Source organism: Chrysochloris asiatica, unplaced genomic scaffold, assembly GCF_000296735.1.
Source record: "Chrysochloris asiatica unplaced genomic scaffold, ChrAsi1.0 scaffold00032, whole genome shotgun sequence".
NCBI classification, from domain to species: Eukaryota; Metazoa; Chordata; class Mammalia; order Afrosoricida; family Chrysochloridae; genus Chrysochloris; species Chrysochloris asiatica.
This window is the reverse complement of record NW_006408550.1, coordinates 24,489,690-24,510,925: the sequence shown is the minus strand read 5'-3', so window position 1 is coordinate 24,510,925 and position 21,236 is coordinate 24,489,690. Positions and strand designations below refer to the sequence as shown.

The window sequence follows — 21,236 nt, the reverse complement described above, 5'->3', positions numbered from 1 at the left end:
TATATAGTCTTCATATAACCCAGTTTCTCAGATTATTTGCTCAGCATACAGGTTGAATGAGTATGGTGAAAGAATACAACTCTGTCACACATCTTTCTTAATTTTAAACCATTCAGTGTTCCCATGTTCTGTTCGAACAACTGCCTCTTGGTCCAGGTCCAGGTTCCTCATGAGCACAACTAAGAGTTCCGGAATACTCATACTTCACAATGTTGTCCACAGCTTGTCATGATCAACACAAACAAAAGCCTTTGCATAGTCAATAAAGCACAGGTAAACATCTTTCTGATATTCTCTGCTTACAGACAAGATCCATCAGACATCAGCAATGATATCCCTCATTTCACGGCCTCTTCTGATTCTGGCTTGAACCTCTGGAAGTTCTCTGTCAGTGTATGCTTGCAGCCGTTTCTGTATTACCTTTAGTAAAACTTACTTGCATGGGATATCAAAGAGATTGTCCAAATTTCTGCATTCCATTGGGTCACCTCTTTTTGGAATGGGCACAAATATGGACCTCTTCCAATCAGTCGGTCAGATAGTTGTCTTCCAAATTTCTTGGCAGAGATGAGTGAGTACCTCTTGTGCTATATCACTTTCTTGAAGATTTCAATTTTTATTCCATCAATTCCTGGTGCCTTATTCTTTTCCAATTCCTTCAATGCACCTTGGACTTCCTTCTTCAGTATCATTGGCTCTTGATCATATGCTACTTCTTGAAACTGTTGAACATTATCCACTCCCTTTTGATACAGTGACTCTGTGTATTTCTTCCATCTTTTCTTGATGCTTTCTGCATCATTCAATAATTTGCCCAGAGAATCCTTCAATAACGAAAGTTGAGGTTTTAATTTTTTCTTTAGTTCCTCCAGCTTGAGAAATGCTGAGCATGTTCTTCCTCCTTGGTTTTCTGACTCCAGATCTTTGCACATTTTGTTGTAATATTTGGCTTTATTTTCTCAAGCTGCTCTTTGAAATTTTCTGTTCAGCTCCTGTACCACCTCATTTCTTCCATTTGCTTTAGCATCTGTATGCTGGAGAGCAAGTTTCAGTGTCTCTTCTGACATCCATTTTGACTTTTTCCTTGTTTCTTGTCTTCTTATTGACCTTTTGCTTTCTTCATGTATGATGTTCTTGATGTCATCCCACAATTCTCCTGGTCTTCAGTCTTTCGTATTTAATGTATCAAATCTGTTCCTCAGACAATCTCTAAATTCAGGTGGGATATATTCAAGGTCATATTTTGGCTATCATGGACTTGTTTTCATTTTTTTCAGCTTCAGTTTGAATTTGCATATGAGTAATTGATGGTCTGTTCAACAGTCTCTCCCTGGCCTTGTTTTGACTAATGATATCTAGCTTTTCCATCGTCTCTTTCCTCAGATGTAGTCAATTTGATTTCTATGTATTCCATCTGGTGAGGTCCATGTGTATAGTCGTCTCTTATGCTATCCAAAGAAGGTATTTGAAATGAACAAATCATTGGTTTTATATAATTCTATCATGAGTTCTCCAGCATCATTTCTATCACTAAGGTCATATTTTCCAACTACTGATCCTTCCTCTTTGCTCCCAACCTTTGCATTCCAATCACTAGTAATGATCAATACATCTGGATTGCATGTTTGATCGATTTCAGATTGAAGAAGTTGGTAGAATTCTTCTATTTCATCCTCACTGGGTTACTCGTTGGTGCATAAATTTGAATAATAGTGATATTAACTGAGCTTTCCTGTAGGCACATGGATATTATCCTATCACAGACAGCATTGTACCTCATGACTGATCTGGATGTGTTCTTTTTGACAATGAATGCAACATCATTCCTTTTCAATTTGCCATTTCTGGCATAGTAAACCATGTGGTCTTCAGATTCAAAATGGCCAATACCAGTCCATTTCAGCTCACTAATGCCTAAGATAGGAGCTCTGGTAGCATAGTGCTTACGAATCAGGCTGCAAACCACAAGGTCAGCAGTTCGAAACGACCAGCTGCTCTGCGGGAGAAAGATGAGGCTTTCTGCTCTCGTATAGATTTACAGCCTCGGAAACCCTGTTCAGGGTCCCTATGGGTCAGAACTGACTCGACGGCACTTAGTAACAACAACAACAATGCCTAAGATATCTATGTTTATGTGTTCCATTTCATTTTTGACAACTTCCAATTTTCCCAGATTCATACTTAATAATGTTCTGATTTTCAGTGGATGTTTACAACTCTTTGTCTTCATTTTGAGTTGTGCCCCATAAGCCAATGAAGGTCTTGTGGACTTTTCTCCCACAGACTTTACTCCATTAACGTCATCATGGTCAACTCTACTTTAAGGAGGCAGCTCTTTCTCAGTCACATTTTGAGTGCTTTTCAACCTGAGGGGCTCAATGTTCAGCACTATATCTGACAGTGTTTCTCTGCTATTCATAAGGTTTTCAGTGACTAAAGATTTGGAAGTAGTTCATCACTCTTTCTTCCTAGTTTGTCTTAGTCTGGAAGCTCATTTCAAACCTGTCCACCATGGGTGACCCTGCTGGTATTTAAAGTACCAGTGGCATAGCTTCCAGAATCACAGCAATTCACAAGCTACACAGTACGACAAACTGACAGGTGGGTGATAGAAAGGTATATCTGATAAAGTCAAGATAGCTGATCAGTTTCAGATTAATAAATGATGCAAACTGAGAGTCATTGAAGTAATTTAGAATAAGTACACCTTCTTGTTTGGTTTAAATCAATGGGTCTTACAATTCTGTGTTCATCAGAGTGACCTGGTTAAAGCACAGATTGCTGGACCTCACCCCAGGGTTTCCAATTAACTAGGAGGGACCTGATTTCAGGTGATGCGGCTGTTGCTGATCCAGGGAGCTTATACTGAGAACTGGTGTAAACAGTGATTTGTTTTCAGGAGCTGTTGTAGCTCTGTGGGATAAGCCCTGGGCTGCTAACCATAAGAGTAGCTCAAACCCTTGAACTGCTTCTTGGCAGAAAGATGAAGCTGTCTGATCCCATGAAGATTTAGTCTTGGAAACCCTACAGAGGGTCGCTATTAGTTGGAATAGGCTTGACGGCCGTTGGTTGGTTGTTTGCTTTGGATTTCTTGGGGTGATAGATATTGGTTAAAAGAGTTCATAACAGACATGAATTTCTGTTAAATTTTTTATCAAGAAGCAAATATTGGTCGTGGAGTGGACATCCTCATGAACTGAATCAACTTCAAAGTCTCCTCCTGCCCTTCCTACTTCCTAGTTCCCTGGTCTTGATGGGGGGCATAGACCGGCCTTCCAGAGTACAGTATGGCCATATATTAGAAACAGTAGTCCATATTATATGGACTGCAGACTTTTTTTTAAAATTGTAGTATGAAATTTTATAGAGCAAATTAGTTTTTATTCAACACTTTATACACACTTTGTTTTGTGACATTGGATGCAATTTCCTCAATGTAATAGTACTCTTCCCACTTGCCCGCTGGGTCCTCTATTCCACATCTCCTTGTGACGTGCCCCTTCCTGCCTTCTGAGTTGTAATTATGGGCAGCTGGTGCCCTTTTGGTCTACTATGGCTGATTGTTCTGTGGAGTATGTACCTTCCTCATGAACGCTATTGGTCCCTATATAGGTCTGTCTGTTGTTTGGCTCAAAGTTGATCTCCAGGGGTGAGTTCAGTTCTAGTCACAAAGGATGTCAAAGAACCACTGTCTCGGTGGCTCTACTAGTCTATATCAGACCAGTAAATCTGGTCATTTTTTGATTTTGAATTTGAACTGCTGTTTTTTTTCAGTAACCACTCTGAAAACATTGCATTTGTAATCTGTGAGCTTTCTTTGAAGGGGAATTTACAAGCAAATTCAGCATCAGCAAGCCCACAGTTCCATCGAAGGAAGAATGTTCAGGTGTGTCTTTGGAGTATCTCTGCCGCCATCTCTCCAAAAATCCTGTGCCCTTAATTACATGTCCAGTTTCTATATAGTGATTAATGGCTTGATTAAAATTGATGATTAAGAGCTATATATTTATGGCATTTTAGTTAACCAGCCCTATAACTGTTTCACCCACAAAGTATGCCCAAAGGCTGTTTTTCTAACCAATTGGTGATAAATAATAATGAACAAAATCCTTTGAGAGATCATTTGAGGACTATGCTCATGAACACAAACCTGTAATGTGACATGAGACGTGACCAGTCTGTTTCCTCCTCAGAGCTCCTAAGAAAGGGGACAAAGCATGCTTGTCTTCTCCATCCTCTACTTAGGTTGACTGTGCCCAGAACTCAGTGAGTGGCTCACCACTTTGAGTTGGCACCTCCCTGGTGACAGAGGCCTTTTTTAAAAACTCTTGGGGAAACCAGTTGCTGTGAAACAATACAGATGATGCTTTGTGTGTAAAGTGTGAATAGAGTGTAGAAGGTAGAAAACCAATAGTAACTCTTATAGAAGATCTGTGTTGTGAATGCAAATCATAAAGTGAAAATAGAAAAAGAAAGCTGGTAGTGAGGGAAGAGTTATCTAAATATGACATCTCAAATTAAGGCTATTTTTAAAACTAAGAATGCAGTATTATAGAGAACTATGTGCTATGGCAGGATCGTGCTTTTTTCCATTACAATTGTAACTGCATATATGTAAGATGTGTGAATCATTAGTACTCAGACAACTTTTCTAGGTGAGGACAATGCTCTGTGTTAACAAGCTGGGCACTTGGGGATGTTCACTTATTCAACCAGATGCTTGAGCTCCGTTTACAACACTAGCATTGCCATTTATCAAATGACACCATACTGGTCTCAAAGAGCTAATGAGAATCTCAGATGTCCTACTCACTCCCTTCAGGAAAGGCATGATTCACCATTTTATAGTTTAGCGTAGTACTGTCATCTCATGACGTCCATGGCTATTTCTTCAATTTAGAGCTCCACATTCTCACTGAGGCAGTTGCCAGTCACTCCTGTCTGTATCCACTTCTGTGGGGCATCTCCACGGCTCTTCTTCATTCACCTTCACCAGTTTGGACTCCACACTGCTCTTTACCATATGTTCCTGCTGCCATCTGTGCAGCCCTCACTCCATAGAGGTCTCTGCTGTGGTAAACACCTCTTCTCTCTCGGATAACCTTGGTACAACTCTGTGAAAACATAGCTGATACACCTCTAGCACTTACAGCCATAATCTTTAAAGAGAAAACAAGTAAACTTTTATATAAAATGCTAATACAATAGTTGCTTACTTGTGGAGCTCTAACAATTAATTATTCATGTAAAATCAAATGCTCAACACTTAATTAAAAATGATGTTGTTGTTAGGTGCCATCAAGTCGGTATTGACTCATAGCGGCCCTATGCACAATAGAATGGTCCTGGACCAATCTCACAATTGCTGCCACGCTTGAGCCCACTGATGCTGCCACTTGGCCAATCCATCTTGCTAGGGATCTCCCTCTTTTTCTCTGACCCTCCACCTTACCAAACATGATATCCTTCTCCAGTGACTGGTCTCTCCTGACAATATGTCCGAAGTATGAGAGACGAAGTTTGGCCATCCTGGCCTCCAAAGAGCACTCTGGCTGCACTTCTTCCAACACAGATCTGTTGGTTCTTTTGGCAGCCCATGGTACTTTCAGTATTCTCCTCCAACACTGTAACTCAAATGCATCAATTCTCAACACTTAATTGAAAATGATAGTATGCAGGAATGTATGATCATTACCTGTTTATGCAGCTACATGGATTTAATTTCTTTCTAGGAAGTAGAGTATCTCCTTATGTATTAAAAGAAAGGAAAATTTAATGTACACCTTGATTATGCCAGGTACGGACATCCTTCCATCTCTCCCTTCTTAAAAAACCTTTTTTATTGTGAATTGAGTGAAGATGTACAGAGCAGATCATTGGTTTTGCATTCAATGAATCAGACGCTTCATCTTGATTGTAATGCCCTCAGTGTTAACATCACTCTTCCCACTTCCTCTTTGTCTTTCTTGTTTCCATTCCTCCTTCTTTCCCTACCCTTCTGAATTTTACCCTTAGGCAAATGCTGCCTTTTTGATCTTGAATGTGCATAACTCACTAGTATTATTGTCCTCTCTATTCTTTGACTGAAAATTGAGCCCCAGAGGTAAGTTCAGTTCCAGACCTGAAGAGTGACCAAGGGCCAAAGTCTTGGAGTCCCACCAACCTATTTGACTAGTATGCCTGCTTGTTTGTTTTCTTATGATTTTAAAATTTTGTTCTACATTTTCTCCTATTGTATCCAGAGCTTTCTTATGTGATATGATCATGTGATTCTTTTCCTTTGTTTTACTTTTGTGATAGATTATGTTGATTGTTTTTCTGACATTGAACCATCCTTGTTTCCCTGGTATGAATCTTGGTCATGATGTATTATATTTTATATATATATGCTGTTGAATTATATTGGCTAGGATTTTGTTGAGAATTTTTGCATCTATTTTCAAGAAGGCTGTTGGTCTATAATTTTACACCTTAGTGATGTCTTTGCCTGGTTTTGGTATCAGGGTTATGCTCACATCATTAAGTGAATTTGGGAGCTTTCCATCATTTTCCAGGAGGGTGATTCAAAAATTATCCACATTGCGGTTATATTAAAACACTTGTCCACCTCCATGATGCTGGTGGACCACATTGAATATGCATGTGAAATGATCCTGTCTAACGGATGAGTGGCAGCAGATTATGTGGCAAATCATTTGCAAATCAGCCATGGTTCTTCCTATCAAATGATCCACAACAGACTTGGGTTTTGAAAAATTTGTGCAAGAGGAGTACTAAAATAACTCATGGAAAAGCATAAACAAAAGCATTTGAACATCTGCAAACAAAATTTGGACCGATACTTGAAGGAAGGTAAAAGTTTCTTAAAAGAAATTGTTATTTGGATTACATGGATTCATCACTATGAGCCTGAGAGTGAATGTCAGAATATGGAATGGAAACATCCTCAATCGTGGACCAAGAAAAAGTTCAAAAGTCAACCATCAGCTGGAAAATTGATGCTTACAGTTTTCTGGGAACTTCAAGGGTTAGTATTAGAACACTGTTAGGAAAAAGTTTCAACAATCAATAGTGCTCTTCACAATGAGATGCTCTTTACATTATAATGAGCTAAAGCCTAAATTTTGAATTAAACTCTGAGTATTGCTATCCAAGGGGACTGTGATGGTGCACGATAATGCATGTCCCCACACACTCTGCAAAAACATATGCAAAATACTCTGCAAAACATTATTTTGAGGTGTTTAAACATCCTCCCTGGAGTCCTGATCTTGCTCCATCAGACTTTCAACTGTTTGGTCCCCTAAAAGCATTCCTTTGAGAATGAAGAGTCACCCTGATGAAGTGAAGACAACAGTGCATTTGTGGCTTGCAACTCAGCCTAAAACATTTTTTAATAAAGGAATCCGAAAACTAGTTGATGGACAAAGTATATTAAAAAGCGAGGAGGTTATGTCAAATTTTTCTTCTCTCAAATTTGACTAACATCAGTTCTACAGAGAGAATGTGGATAATTTTTGACCCATCCTCATATATTCTGTAATAGTTTGACTAAAATTGGTTTCAGCTTGTCACAGAATATTTTGGTAGAATTTACCAACATGCCAGAAAGGGAGGAGTCTTGGGCACAGACGTTTTTAGTTGTGAGTTTTTAATGATGTGATTAATTTCTTCTTTTGTTATAAGTCTGTTCAAGTTTTCTACTGTACTATGTGTTATTTTAGGTAGGTAGTGTGTTTCTAGAAATTTGTCCATTACTTGTAGATTTTCAAAGAAGTATTCTCTTCTTCTCATTTTCTTTGCTTCCGCTTTGGTATCATCCATTTCATTTCTTATTTCTGTATTTGCATGTTCCTCCTCCTTCTTTTCTTTTGTTAGATTTGTCATTGGTTTGTAGATTCCATTAATCCTTTCAAAGGACCAATTTCTTGTCTTGTTGATCCTATTGATTTTCTGTTTTCTAGTTCATTTATTTCTTCAATAATCTTTATTATTTATTTCCTTCTGGTGACTGTAAGCTTATTTTGCTACTTTTCTAATTGTTGGAGATGTTAGGTTGAGATGTGATTTGGGTTCTTTTTTCTTTCTGGTCGTGTGCATTTATTGCTATAAATTGCCCTCTCAGCCCTGTTTTTGCTCTGTTCTAAAAGTTTTGATATGTTGTATTTTCATTCTTGTTTGATTGAAGGAATTTTATATTTCATTTTTACGTCTTCTATTATACAGTAGTTTTTTTCGGGGGGAGGGGGCTAGATTTCTTTATTGTGCTATTTATGTAACAAGTCATTGACCATTTCAATATTCTTCATGTATGTTATTCAGTGACATTTATCATGTTTCTCAACCATTGCCATTACCTGCTTGGGGTGGTAGTTTTTTTTTTTTTTTTTATGTTTTATTATGAATTATGTGATAATTTACATGGGGGAACATTAGCTTTACATTTATCCTGTCTACATAGTTACATTGCCATGGTTGCAATCCCCTCCATGCAGCATCAACCAACCAAATGGTACATGCTGCAAGCTGGTCCCCTGGTCTTCAGCACATAGCCCCTCTCCCTCTCTAGGTCTAGAGTTCCTAGCCACTCCATCTCTCCATGTCATCATCTCTGCCTCCATCTCTGGTGTCACTGCTTCTCTGGGTAGGGTTTTGCACTCTGCTCTTCTCCCTTGATGGTCCCGGACCTCTGCTCCTGGACTGCAAAGTCAACCACTCCCCTCCTTTTGCTACAAAACTTCTACCTTTACATTTCCAACCCTCACAGTCAGTCCTGATAGTAATTTTCCACTATTGTACTACATGAGTGCTATCCACATCTCCTTTCATCAGTCCCACCCAGACAGATTGGATACTACTCAGGGGAGATTCTACCTTCCTCTGTATACAGTAGTTTTTAAGCAAGGTGTTACTAAATTTTCATGTATTTCATTATCTTTTCCTTGATCTCCCTAGTCTTGATTTTTAATTTTATAGTGTTGTGAGCAGAAAAGATGCTTTGTTGTATTTTGATGTGTTTTATTTTATTGAAGCTTGCTTTGTGGCTTTGACATGTGATCTATTCTGGAGAATGTTTCATATGCACTGGAAAAGAATGTATATATTGTACTATTGTTGTGTGGAGTGCTCTGTATAAATCTATAAGGTCAAGTTGGTTGATTGTGTTTTCAAGTTCTGCTGTGTCTTTGTTCATTTTCTTTCTAGTTCTGTCTTTCATCAAAAGTTGTGTGTTCAATTTCTTGCTATTATTTTATAGCTGTCTATTTCTTAAGTTCTGTTAGAGTTGGATTTATGCATTTTGATGCCAAGTCACTGGGAGCATAGATATTTATTATGGTCATGTCCTCTTGTTCAGGTGACCCTTTAATCATGATAGCATATGTCCTTTGTTGTTGCATATGCTGGTTTTTATCTTAAAGTCTATTTTATCAGAAATTAATATTGTCACTTCTGCTTATTCTTGATTGCTGTTAGCTTGCTATATATTTTTTCCATCCTTTGATATTTTTAGCCAATTTTTATAGCCTTTCTGTGTCAGGCATGTCACTTGTAAATAGCCTATTGAAAGATCTTGCTTTCTTGTTCATTTTGCTACTTTCCATCTCTTGGCTGGTACATTTAATCTGTTGTAGGATGTTTCCCTAGATTAAAGAGTCTTTCTCTGCTAAGTAAGAATAACAAAGGAAGAGAGCAGGCTTATCATGCAAGCAAGGAACATATTAGTAGGAGTGAAAGTACTTTGTCAAGGGGAGAGGTGGCAGGCTTTGAAGCAACGTGACACATGTATCACGAGTAAGTTTTAAACATAGCAGTTATACTTTTTACTGATAATGAGAGAAATGGGATAACAAAGGAACTGGACAGTTCTTCCTGAAATTTGCTCAGCTGGGAGAGGTTATGGCAAGTGGATGTATATGCAGCCTTTCTGCAAGATGGATTCTGTTGTAAAGGCTTCTGGGATGTTGATCATCACTCACAATGGGATATATTTGCAAGTGTCCCTTGTTGGAAAGCTATATCTTAGTCAGGGTTGGAGATTCTGTACCTGCTCTGAATCAGATTCAAAAATTTGTTTTGGCCTCATGAGTTCTTGAAACAAAAATTTAAGCTGTTTTTCTGTGGGGACAATGGGCTTGACTCCAGCATTCCAGGATGGACTCCAGTGGTTTTGTCAGACAGTCTCTCCATCTTGAAGGTCTCTATATCTAGGGTAGTTTTATATTTAACTTTGTTCTAGTAGACACACTGGGCATGTTGTTTTCACTCTAGATTCGTTGTGTTAATCAATTTATTTCTCCAATGATTTCCAGTGAATCCCACCCAGCTTTAAATCCTTTTACCTTTAACATAATTATCAGTAGATAGGAATGAAGATTGTCATTTTGCTGCGTGTGTTTTCGTGGGGCTACTGGTTTCATTGTTTTAAATAGTTTTCTGTGTTGAGTTCTTGTTGATTCTGGGTTTTCTTGTAGGACCAGTCAGTGTTTCATTCTGTTGTGCACAGGGTCACATGAGTTGGACCAACTCAATGGTACCTAACAAAAGCGCATTGTTTTAGTGTTTATTAAATCTTTATGATGTTCCTCTTTTGTATTTTTTTAGGATGTTGATTCATTTTCTTTAAGTTCACTCTGTAATTTATCAGTTTCTTCAGTTTAATAGAAATTTACTTCTTTGCCATTTGAAGTTCTGAAACTACGCTAAAGTCTTCATTTTTGCTTTGTAGTTGTCTTCATTATTTATGGATATCTCTGGTTCCCTATTTTCAATGTCGTATGCTTCTTTTACTTTGGATATTTCCTATATCTGGATTGACTTCTACTTGATGTCATCATGTATGGTTATCCCAAGTTGTTTTCATCTGTTGTTGGTTCTCTGTCCAAAAACCTCCATTTAGTGTTTTATGTAAATTTGGTCTGGTTATTACAAATGCCTTTCATTTCTGTGTATGTCGGAATGTCTTAAATTCACAGTGGCATTGGAGTGACTACTTTTGGTTGGTGTTTATTATTATTATTTAGAAGTTTTTATATATCATCCCAATGGTGTCTTGTTTGTATGATTTCTGCTGAGGAGTCAGAGTTTACTCTTACTTATTTTTCCCTGTAGTTAAAATTTTGGTTTTCTCCAAGCTGCTTTCAGGATTCTTGTCTTTGGTTTTGGAAAGATTGATTATAATCTGTCTTGGTGATGTTCTTTTGGGGTCTATTCTATTTAGTGTTTGTTTAGCTTTTTGAATGCTTAACCTTTCATTTTTCACAATGTTAGGGAAGTTTTCGTCCACCAACTTCTCAACAATATTTTTCTGTCCTTTTTATTGTCTCTTCCTGTTCTAGAATCCCAATCACCTATAAGTTATTCTTCTTGATGACTAATATTGGGGTTTTTTTCCCCTTAGTTTTCCTGATTGCGCTTCTAGCAAACTAGTATTGAGAGATTTGTCTTCAAGCTCACTAATTTTGTCTTCCATTGATTAAAATGTACTCTTTCATTCTTCCAATATATTTTTAAAACCATAATGTTAACCTTCTGTATTTCTAATAAGAGTCCTGATTTGGCAATGTAAGATAAAGCACTGGACCACAAGGTTGTCTTGAACCACCAGATTGGAAGTTCAAACTCACCAGCTGCTCCTTGGAAGCCCTATGCAGGATTGCTATGAGTTCGAACCAACTTGATGGCACTTTAAACAACAACAACAACATTTCTACTTGCAAATTTTGTATTGTTTCTCCTTTTTCATTTACTGTGTCTATTTATTCTAGTAGTTTTGTGAAACTTTCTAAAGTTTTTTCTGTGTTCTTTTTGTTTACATCTATAGAATTTTTGTTCTTTCCCTTAGTCTGTTGAAGGAACCTGAATGTTATTGTTTTAGATTCTTTATCATAACCTGTACTTCCTGAAAAACACCTCCCAAAACATATCCTAGCTTTGTATCTTGGTCACTTGTTTGAGCCAGTCTGTCTTGTTTCTTTGTGTGTATGGAAACTTTTTGTTGTGTTCAAGGCATAGTGGTGTCCTTATATATTTATATTTAGTTATTGTTATATTTGTATTTAGTAGTGTTATAATTGTATTGAGTAATGTTATGTTTGTACTTAGTTAATGATTGCACGTTGCTGTGTTTCTAGGCACTCATCACCTGCCTCGTGGTAGGTGTGATTAGAGAATGACAGCAGGGGATGGTTTTCTATTCATTGTTCGTGCATCTCAGTTCAGGGTGGGATTGGCTGCTAATATTTGCTATTTATTTTTAATCAGATGGTATTGAAGCTGGTAAGAACTCTTTCCCAGTAGGTGAGGCTGCAGAGGTTACAGATGTGATGAGCATGTATGGGCATTGTAGCTATTGTCCATTGGATGGGCAAGAAGAAAATATACAAACACATACTAGCAAAAAAGAAAAAAAAAAAAAGCCAAATAAACAAATGATAGCAAAATAAATAAAGTGGGGGAGGCAGCAGCAATAAAAAAAGAACATAATAATTAAAAAAGCAAAAATGGAAAAGAAAACCACAGAAGAGAAAATGAGATAGAAAGAAAGAAGAAAATTAAGTAAAACTAGAGAAAGGTAATAAGAAAAGAGAAAGAGATAAGAGAAGCGTAACAAGAAAAATCAAGAGGGAACGAAAAGAGAGGGGGCGGGGAAGAGAAACAGAAGAAAATAAATAAGGTAAATGGAGAAAGATAGGATAAAAAGAACACAAGTTAAAGAGACATGAAGGAGACAAGAGAAAAGGAAAACAAACAATGCAAAGACAACTAGGGCAGGGGTCAGAGTCAGGCAGGCAGAAGTTGGGGGGTCTCCTTTCAGCCAAAGAGCTCCATAGGTAGGATGGGGAGAGATAATAATATGGTGTGCCTATCCAGGAGCTCTGGTAGCATAGTGGTTACGAATCGGGCTGTGAACCGCAAGGTCAGCAGTTCGAAACTAACAGCGGTTCCGCGGGAGAAAGATGAGGTGTTCTGCTCCCGTAAAGATTTACAGCCTCGGAAACCCTGTGCAGGGTCACTATGAGTCGGAACCGACTCCACGGCACTTAACAACAACAACATCCCTCGAAAAAGTTCCTGTAGGCCTAGGTGCTGTCTATGGTCAGGACACCCAATCTGGAAGTAGTTACTGCAGGGCCTATTGGTGGCTGAGGTCAGGTCCTTGTTCCCAGAAGGGACCCAGAAGGCACTGGAGGTAAGATGTCTGGGTATGAGAGTTCCTACTAGTCTCTAGCTGCCTGGGGACCAGATCTGTGCACTCTGCAGCTCTGAAGAAGCATAGGTCACCTTGTGCCCCCTTGCTATGGCCTGGCTCCAGTAGCTAGGCTGCACCTCTGGCCAAGCTGGGGGTTGATGAGGGTGAGGGCTGGCCATGCTTCTGGTCACCAGTGAAGTTTGGGGAATAAGAGAGATACACACCTTTCTGGTTGCCGGTCAGCGGTGTGTGTCTGCAATGTCAAGTGATTACTTAAATCCAGTGCTGCTAACAAAAGTTTAAGATGGCCACATGGAGTCAGGCCAGCTAACAATTCACTAGTCTGTCTTCTTTCTCACCACCTTGTTCAGCTCCTAGTCAGTATTCAGTCCACTTCTTCATCCTTTCCTCTGAAGCTCAAGGTTCCAGGATTATCATCTGTATCTGTTTCATTTGGTCTCTTGTATCTCTGTTGTAGAGGGTCTATGTAGAATGGTTGCCTAGTCAGCCATCTTGCTGGATCTTCACTTTCTCTCTCCTTTAAAGGTAGAACATTAATGATACCTTTAGGAATGTGCTCTTACACAGAAACCAGTTTTAGAATTAAATAGATTCGACTGCCCAAAATGCCAGTTGGAAAATAGGTTAGTGATTCAACTATTTGAATAAATTGAGCAAGAGTCTACCTCTTCCAGTTTTCCAGATAAAGTGATCTTAGTCTATAGGATATAGTTGTAGAACAAGTCTTCACCGGTAAGTCACCAAATAGAAAATGTAGGTGACTGGAGTAATAGAGGACAACTCACACTTTCTATTCTACTACAATGATATACTCTTATACAAGTGATATAAACAAGTCATGATATCAGATATACAGTCCAGATATTATTGGGAGAACATTTCCCATATTTCTTCAGACTTGTTATTTGTCACAGATAAATAAGAAGCTACATTCTTCTGGAGGTTAGTACTAGTTATTTATATTTTAAACCTTTGCTATTTGTCATGATCTATGGGATTTTAACATTAAAAAGAAAACAAACAAATTCACTTCTGCAGAGCATTAACCTGTACATCAAGAAGGTGTTGATGAAGGCAGCTGAGCTGAAGAGCCATGGAGTCCGCATTGTATGTCAGCTCTGTAAAGATAAAATGCTTGAAGATACCATAAATTTATACCATGGACGCTGACTCGGACTTTCTTGCAGTTTCTTTATGTGTTGTCTTGTTTGCAGGGCCATAATTATAAACAGATTACAGTTAGATTGAGAAAAAAAAAAGACTCCATTTTTTCCCCCATTGAATAGTAATCACTCTGTTATTGTGTTTCATTACTATTTGGATGTTGTTAGTCTTTTGAATATTATCAGACTATCTTAAATTTCAACATGGCAAGCAGGAAATGCAAAATAAAGGTAGCACATGTAGGATGCTTATAATGATAATCTTATTGCATGTTATAAATCATACTGTAGACAAACTAAGTACATACAGGAAACAGTGTCTTGCCTTCCTGTGAGCAGTCATTTGTAACCTGTTTGACACTGTATCTCTTTGCTCTTTGTTCTCTCTTCTTTGATAATTTATAGACAGATCAGAAAAGACTGCTGCCTACTTAGAATGCCATATGCTAGAAGGCTATGCATGTATTCCGGACAATGTGAAATATATTTTTGTCTAGAAGAAGAGCTTATGTTTCATTAAGGCTAGATTTATATCAGCTTGCAAAATCTATTGCTATTTTTATTTATTTATTTATTTTTGGTTTGTTTTCCATCTGATATTTTTCTTTTCTTTAATTTGAACTAACCGGATTACTATTTGCATGGACACAATTCGTGAACTCTTTTCCTCAAGTCCAGACATAATTAATCTAAGAGCATTTTCCATTCCTACAAATTGCATTTTTAACTGTACAGTTACATTAAAGCCCATTTGTGGGTAAAACTGAATTCTTCATGCTCTTTTATATAATTGTATTGTATTTTATCATTGTAATAGGTGGAAAAGATCAATTTTTTTTGGATTGTAGGACTTAACAGATGTTTAAGTGACTCATTTTGGGAACAATGAATATAATCAATGCAAACAATATCTTTTTGAATGATGGTGGTGGTGGTTATGTGCCTTAGAGTTCCGACTCATAGCGACCCTGTACAGGGTTTCCGAGGCTGTAAATCTTTACAGGAGCAGAAAGCCTCATCTTTCTCCCTCGGAACAGCTGGTAGTTTTGAACTACTGACCTTAAGGTTTGCAGCCCGATTCGTAACCACTACGCTACCAGAACTCCTTATTTTTGAATGATAGAATCACTATAAGCTTTTCAAATGACTTTTGTGGCTTCGGTTACATTTGACCAAGAAGTCAATGGAGAAAATGGATAGACCATCTGTGTTGTCTAAGATACTTTCAAATAGAAAGGATCTGGCAAAGATTTCTCTCCCATGTTTTGTTATTGGTAACGCAATTGAAAGAGATCGGTCTAGCCAAGGAGTGGGTATCAGGCTTATATCATAATTTAAATCCATCCTGCTGCCGTTGGTCAGTCCTTGTTGTTTAGCCCCAAAATGTAATGGAAAACCACAAGGCATAGTGAATAGACTGAAGCAGTGAGAGTCTTGGATTTACAGTTTACTAAATCTGAGGATTAATGGATAAGTTATTTCATCAATCTGAGACTCAATTTTCCTATCTATAAAATGGGACTAATACAACTTGCCTCAGTTATTATGAGAATTGTGCAACAGCAGGTCCAACGTGTCTGGCACGGTGTTTGGCTCAATACAACCCCCAAACCCACTTCCATCGAGTCAGATTGACCCTGTAGGACAGAAGAGAACTACTCCACAGGGTTTCTACTCAGGAGCAGACAGCCTTTCTCCCATGGAGCAGCTGGTGGGTTTGAACTGTTGACCTTGCAGTTAGCAATCCGATGCTTATCCCACAGCACCACTAGAGCTCCTAGGCTCATGACAGAGGTCTCCTCCTCTGAGGTTCTGAGAAGAGGGCGATTTCTCAGTCATTGTGTCTACACATTGCTTAGTCTCTCCTCCCAGCTTTTCTATCCAAGTCCTCGATGTTAGTAACACAAATGAGGAAGTAAAAATAAACATCTAAGAACACAATCCACAAAGCAGATTTGTGAAGCTCAAATTTAAACTGTATCTCAGGGTATGATTTTCACATTGGCTCTAAATTTACTAAATTTCTATTTATAAGTCCTCTTGCAAAATGTGTTTTGATATTCAGCACAGGCAATGAAATTTAAAGATGAAAATATTTTCTGTTCTTTTCTTGCATTTGCATGCAAGGGAAGTTTAAGGATGAAAATATTTTCTTTTGCATTTGCTTACAAGGATGACAATGCGAAATTCCAGTGGGTCATGTTACATCTCTCCAGGCGAGATTGCAGAACAGATCCATGGTGACTAATTCAGTCCTTCCTGGGCTGGATAGCCACCTTTCTCTTGGAAAGTTTCCTGGGTCTAAACAAGGAGCTCTGGTAGTGTAGTGGTTACAAATCGGGCTGCAAACCGCAAGGTCAGCAGTTTGAAACAACCAGCTGCTCCGCGGGAGAAAGATGAAGGCTTTCTGCTCCCGTTAAGATGTACAGCCTCGGAAACCCTGTACAGGGTTGCTATGAGTCGGAACCGACTCCGCGGCACATAACAACAACAACAAACAAACCCAGACTAACCTATGAGATCTAATTTAGTTCAGATGCCATGTTGAGGGATGCCACCATTTATATTAGTTAGATAGTTGAAAGGAACAGCAGCCTGACAAACAAATATTGCTAGGTAAGTTTCTAGTCAGTTTCCATACTTTTTGATGTTAGGCAACAGTGTGTATGAGTTCTTCTTAATGAATACTGATGTTATATTGATTGTTTAGGAAGTGTTGAAATACAGCCCAGGCTTTCTAATTCATGAGGACTTTGAAGTGGGTTGTCATTGTGAACACTTACCTCAGTTTGGATCTGTTGTTTCAGCACTGTCTAATGCAGTTAGTCTCAAGGTTCTGTTTTCTTTCTTATGGAAACTTTCCCACCAGTCCCTGTGGATAGAAACTAAAAACAAAACCTCACCAACAGCTCTCTTCCTTTTTAGTACATTTATTTGAACATAAGAACAGAAGGCATGAGCTTTGTTGATTTGACAAAATAAACATTTTTTTCCCGGCTAAATGTTTTCTAAAAAGAGTTTTTCCAGATAAACTTTATTATATCGCAGATTATTTTCCTAGAGTGACACTTCATAGAATGTTAAAGCAAAAGGGATTGGGTGGGGGCTTATGGACAAGTAAATGGGATTATCTTATTTCTATCCATTATTTAGACAGAAACTCAGGTCGGTTTAACACAGATTGGTACAAATAAATCTAAGATGTCCTTGGGTTCTCAGAGGGGTCCGATCCAGCCCCTGTTCTCCAGGAAGTTTCTCTCTATTGGGGGAGAAAATAAAAATCAGAAATGAACTAAAAAAATGATGTCTGAGAAATGTCTCCTTCATTAGATGCAGTCAGCAGGCTCAGTGTTTGTTGATTTCTGGGGAGGACTTGGAGTGAGTGTGTGGTTCACATCCCTGAAGATGTCCGATAAAAGCAGCGGCTGATTGAATTAATTGGAAGGCAACTAGGGAGGTCATCTTGTCTGGTCCCTGTCCCTATGAAAGATGGCACAGAAACACTCTCAGACAGACTGTGACCTGCTTTAATCAGCCACTGGCATTATACCTACGCCTGTGCAGTGACCCCTAAAATTGGGAAGAAAGGAGAGAGACCTCTTCAGTCATCCAGGGCATTGCATGGAGGCAACAATCATTGTCCTGCATCTAAGTGGCCCCATCCTACACAGAGATTACACACTGCCATCAAGTCAACTCCAATTTCCATCTAAACGATATGCATCTTATACCTAACATGCTGTGCTTCAGTTTCTTGTTTTTGAAATTCAAGTTTCTGATAGAAGAGCCTTTGTTTTTGTATTTCTTGGCCATTGTTGTTGTTAGGTGCTGTTGAGTTGGTTCTGACTCATGGCAAACCTATTCATTCCCATAATTGCTATGCTTGAGTCCATCATTGCTAACATTGTGTCAGTCCTAATTGCTATGCTTGAGTCCATCATTGCTAACATTGTGTCAGTCCATCTTGTTGGGGTGGTCTTCCTCTTTTTCACTGACCCTTCACTTTTTCAAACATGATGTCTTTCTCTAGGGACTACTCCCTCCTCATAATATATCCAAAGTATGACTGAAGGCTTGCCATCCTCGCTTCTAAGGAACATGCTTCAAAGGAGCATTTTTGTGCCATTATCAACTGAAAGCTCTGGTAGCGTAATGGTTACAAGCGGTTCCGTGGGAGAAAGATGAGGCGTTCTGCTCCTGTAAAGATTTACAGCCTTGGAAACCCTGTGCAGGGTCACTGTGAGTCAGAATCGACACAAAATCAACTGAAACGAAAACCTAGTTCTTTGAAAGTTGCTAAGTTCCACAGATACAGTTCCTCATCCATGTGAGAGAAAAACTTCCCATAATTCATACCTTCCTGTTTTTCATTCCTTCCCACAATTCATTGACTGTTTCAAGTCTTTTTATTCTTCATGGACAAATGTGCTTAACGATTCCCGTAAGCACTACTTGTCCTAAATGGAACTGAATTATGAAGGGAGGGAAAATGAGGCTCAATTCAAGCCACATGCTAGAAAAGGAAGAGTCTTGGACTTCGGTGATTAGGGTCCATTCCTGCTTCTGATTCTTCATGAACATATAGACGTGGAACAACCACTTAGTGCCTCTACCTCAGCTTCTTCATTTGTAACATAAGAGATTAGACTAGGTCAGTGAGTTTCATAAGTTTCAAACTGCAATACAGATACGTCATTCATTGTATATGCCAACCCAGCACACACACACACCGTCCCACAACTGAAAGAAAGATTTTAAGAAACAGTAGTTTCTGTTACTATAAGTGGTGCACTTAATTTATGTTTTCTTTGGTTATTTTTGTTTTGTTTGTGACCCATTAAATTGATTTCAAGGATTGCAAACAGGTTGCAGCTCAGAGTTTAAGAACAATGGAGTGGATGCTTTTTAAGGGTAACAGAGTCATTTGTATTAATTATGAGATGTAGGGGCTCACGAAGTCTTGGTGTGATGCTATAGGATAAGCACTGGACTGCTAATTGCAAGGTCAGCAGCTCAAACCCACCAGCTACTCCTCAGGAACCCTGTACAGAGTCTGTATGAGTTGGAACCAGCTCAATAATACCTAACAACAACAGAGGCTCAGAACCTGTGTTTCAGTAGTAATTTCACTTCATTGCTGACCAAATCTTTAAACAAGGAGACATCATGTAGGGGAGGAAGGAAATAAAACTAGACAGAGCCAAAGGGACAAAGTTTTACTGTTCTTACATCCCCCCCCCCCCCCCCCCCCCCCCCCCCCCCCCCCCCCCCCCCCCCCCCCCCCCCCCCCCCCCCCCCCCCCCCCGATTTGCATGTGGCTATGACGATGAGCACGTTTCAACAGAGCTTCCAGACGAAGGCAGACAAGGACGAAAAACCTGGTGATCTACTTCTGAAAAATTCAGCCAATGAAAACCCCTGGATCACAACAGTCTGATCCCAGTGTGTCTGGGCTTGCCTTGAGTCGTGGAAATTGACTCCAAGGGAGTGGACAGTGTTGATGTTTAATGTGAACTGTCACATTTACTGTTCTCAGTTTTGTTGTTTAAAAGGGTATAGCTGACTAAACACTATTAGTCACTTGTAAATAGAATGATGGACACCAGTTGTTGGATGGTAAGACAACTCTTGGAAGATTTTTGTGTCGTATCTTTCCCTTTTCCAGAGCTTAATTTATATAATGTTGTTAAGTGCCATCAATCATTTTCATCTCATAGCAACCCTGTATAGGATTTCTGAGGAGTGGTTGGTGGGTTGAAACCAGTGACCTTGTGGTTGGCAGTCCAGTGCTTATTTTACAGTGTCATACCAGGACTCCAATCAGCATGTTGCTGCTGCTAGTGCTTGTGTCTGCCATCAAGCCAGTTCCTACTCACAGCGATCCTGTAAAGGATTTCCGAGGCTGTAAATATTTATGGGACCAAAAAGCCTCATCTTTCTTTCATGGAGTTTCTGGTGGATTCAATCTGCTGACTTTGTGCTTAGGAGCCCCATGCACAAGTCACAATGCTACTATTGCTGTTGTTATTAAGTGCTGTTGAGTTGGTTCCGACCCATAGTGACCCTGTACAGGGTTTCCGAGGTTGTAAATCTTTACGGGAGTAGAAAGCCTCATCTTTTTCCCGCGGAGCAGCTGGTAGTTTCAAACTGCTGACCTTGCAGTTCACAGCCTGATTCGTAACCACTATGCTACCAGAGCTCCTTCTAGAGCTCCTTAATTTACATCCTGTTGTTGTTGTTGTTAAGTGCCGTTGAGTCGGTTCCGACCCATAGCGACCCTGTACAGGGTTTCCGAGGGTGTAAATCTTTATGGGAGTAGAAAGCCTCATCTTTCTCTCACGGAGCAGCTGGTAGTTTCGAACCGCTGACCTTAAGGTTCGCAGCCCGATTCGTAACCACTACGCTACCAGAGCTTCTTAGTTGTAAATAACAATAAAAATAAGGATACCCTAGTACAAAACCTTGAACCTGAACGTGTAAGTGCCGTAAGTCAGTGCATTCCTGTAGTGCCACAAGAACAACAGGATTTTTGTTTTAGAAAATTCAGGTTATTAGGATTCCACTGACTGTCATATTAGGAGAAAGCACACCATGTTTATCACTGTCTTAGAGTGTCTGGATTCTCTAGAGAAGCAAAACCAGTGACATTTTTGTGTGTGTGAATGTGTGTGAATGTATGTATGTATGTATAGATAGATAGATAGATATAGAGAGAGATTGAGAGAGAGAAAGAGAGAGAAAGTGCCCTGTGGCGCTGTGGGTTAATGCATCAGACTGCAAAGCTGTTTAAACTGCAAGGTCGGTGGTTCAAGCTCACCAACTGCTCCTCAGAAACCCTATACAGGGTTGCTATGGGTCGGCAC

General features: G+C 39.1%; 1 protein-coding gene across 1 annotated transcript in view; it reads left to right on the top strand.

Annotated features, from left to right (window-relative positions):
• GRM8 (glutamate receptor, metabotropic 8) overlaps positions 1–21,236 on the top strand; it is a 1,194,828-nt gene that overhangs the window by 693,377 nt on the left and 480,215 nt on the right. The gene's annotated exons all lie outside the window — the stretch shown is intronic.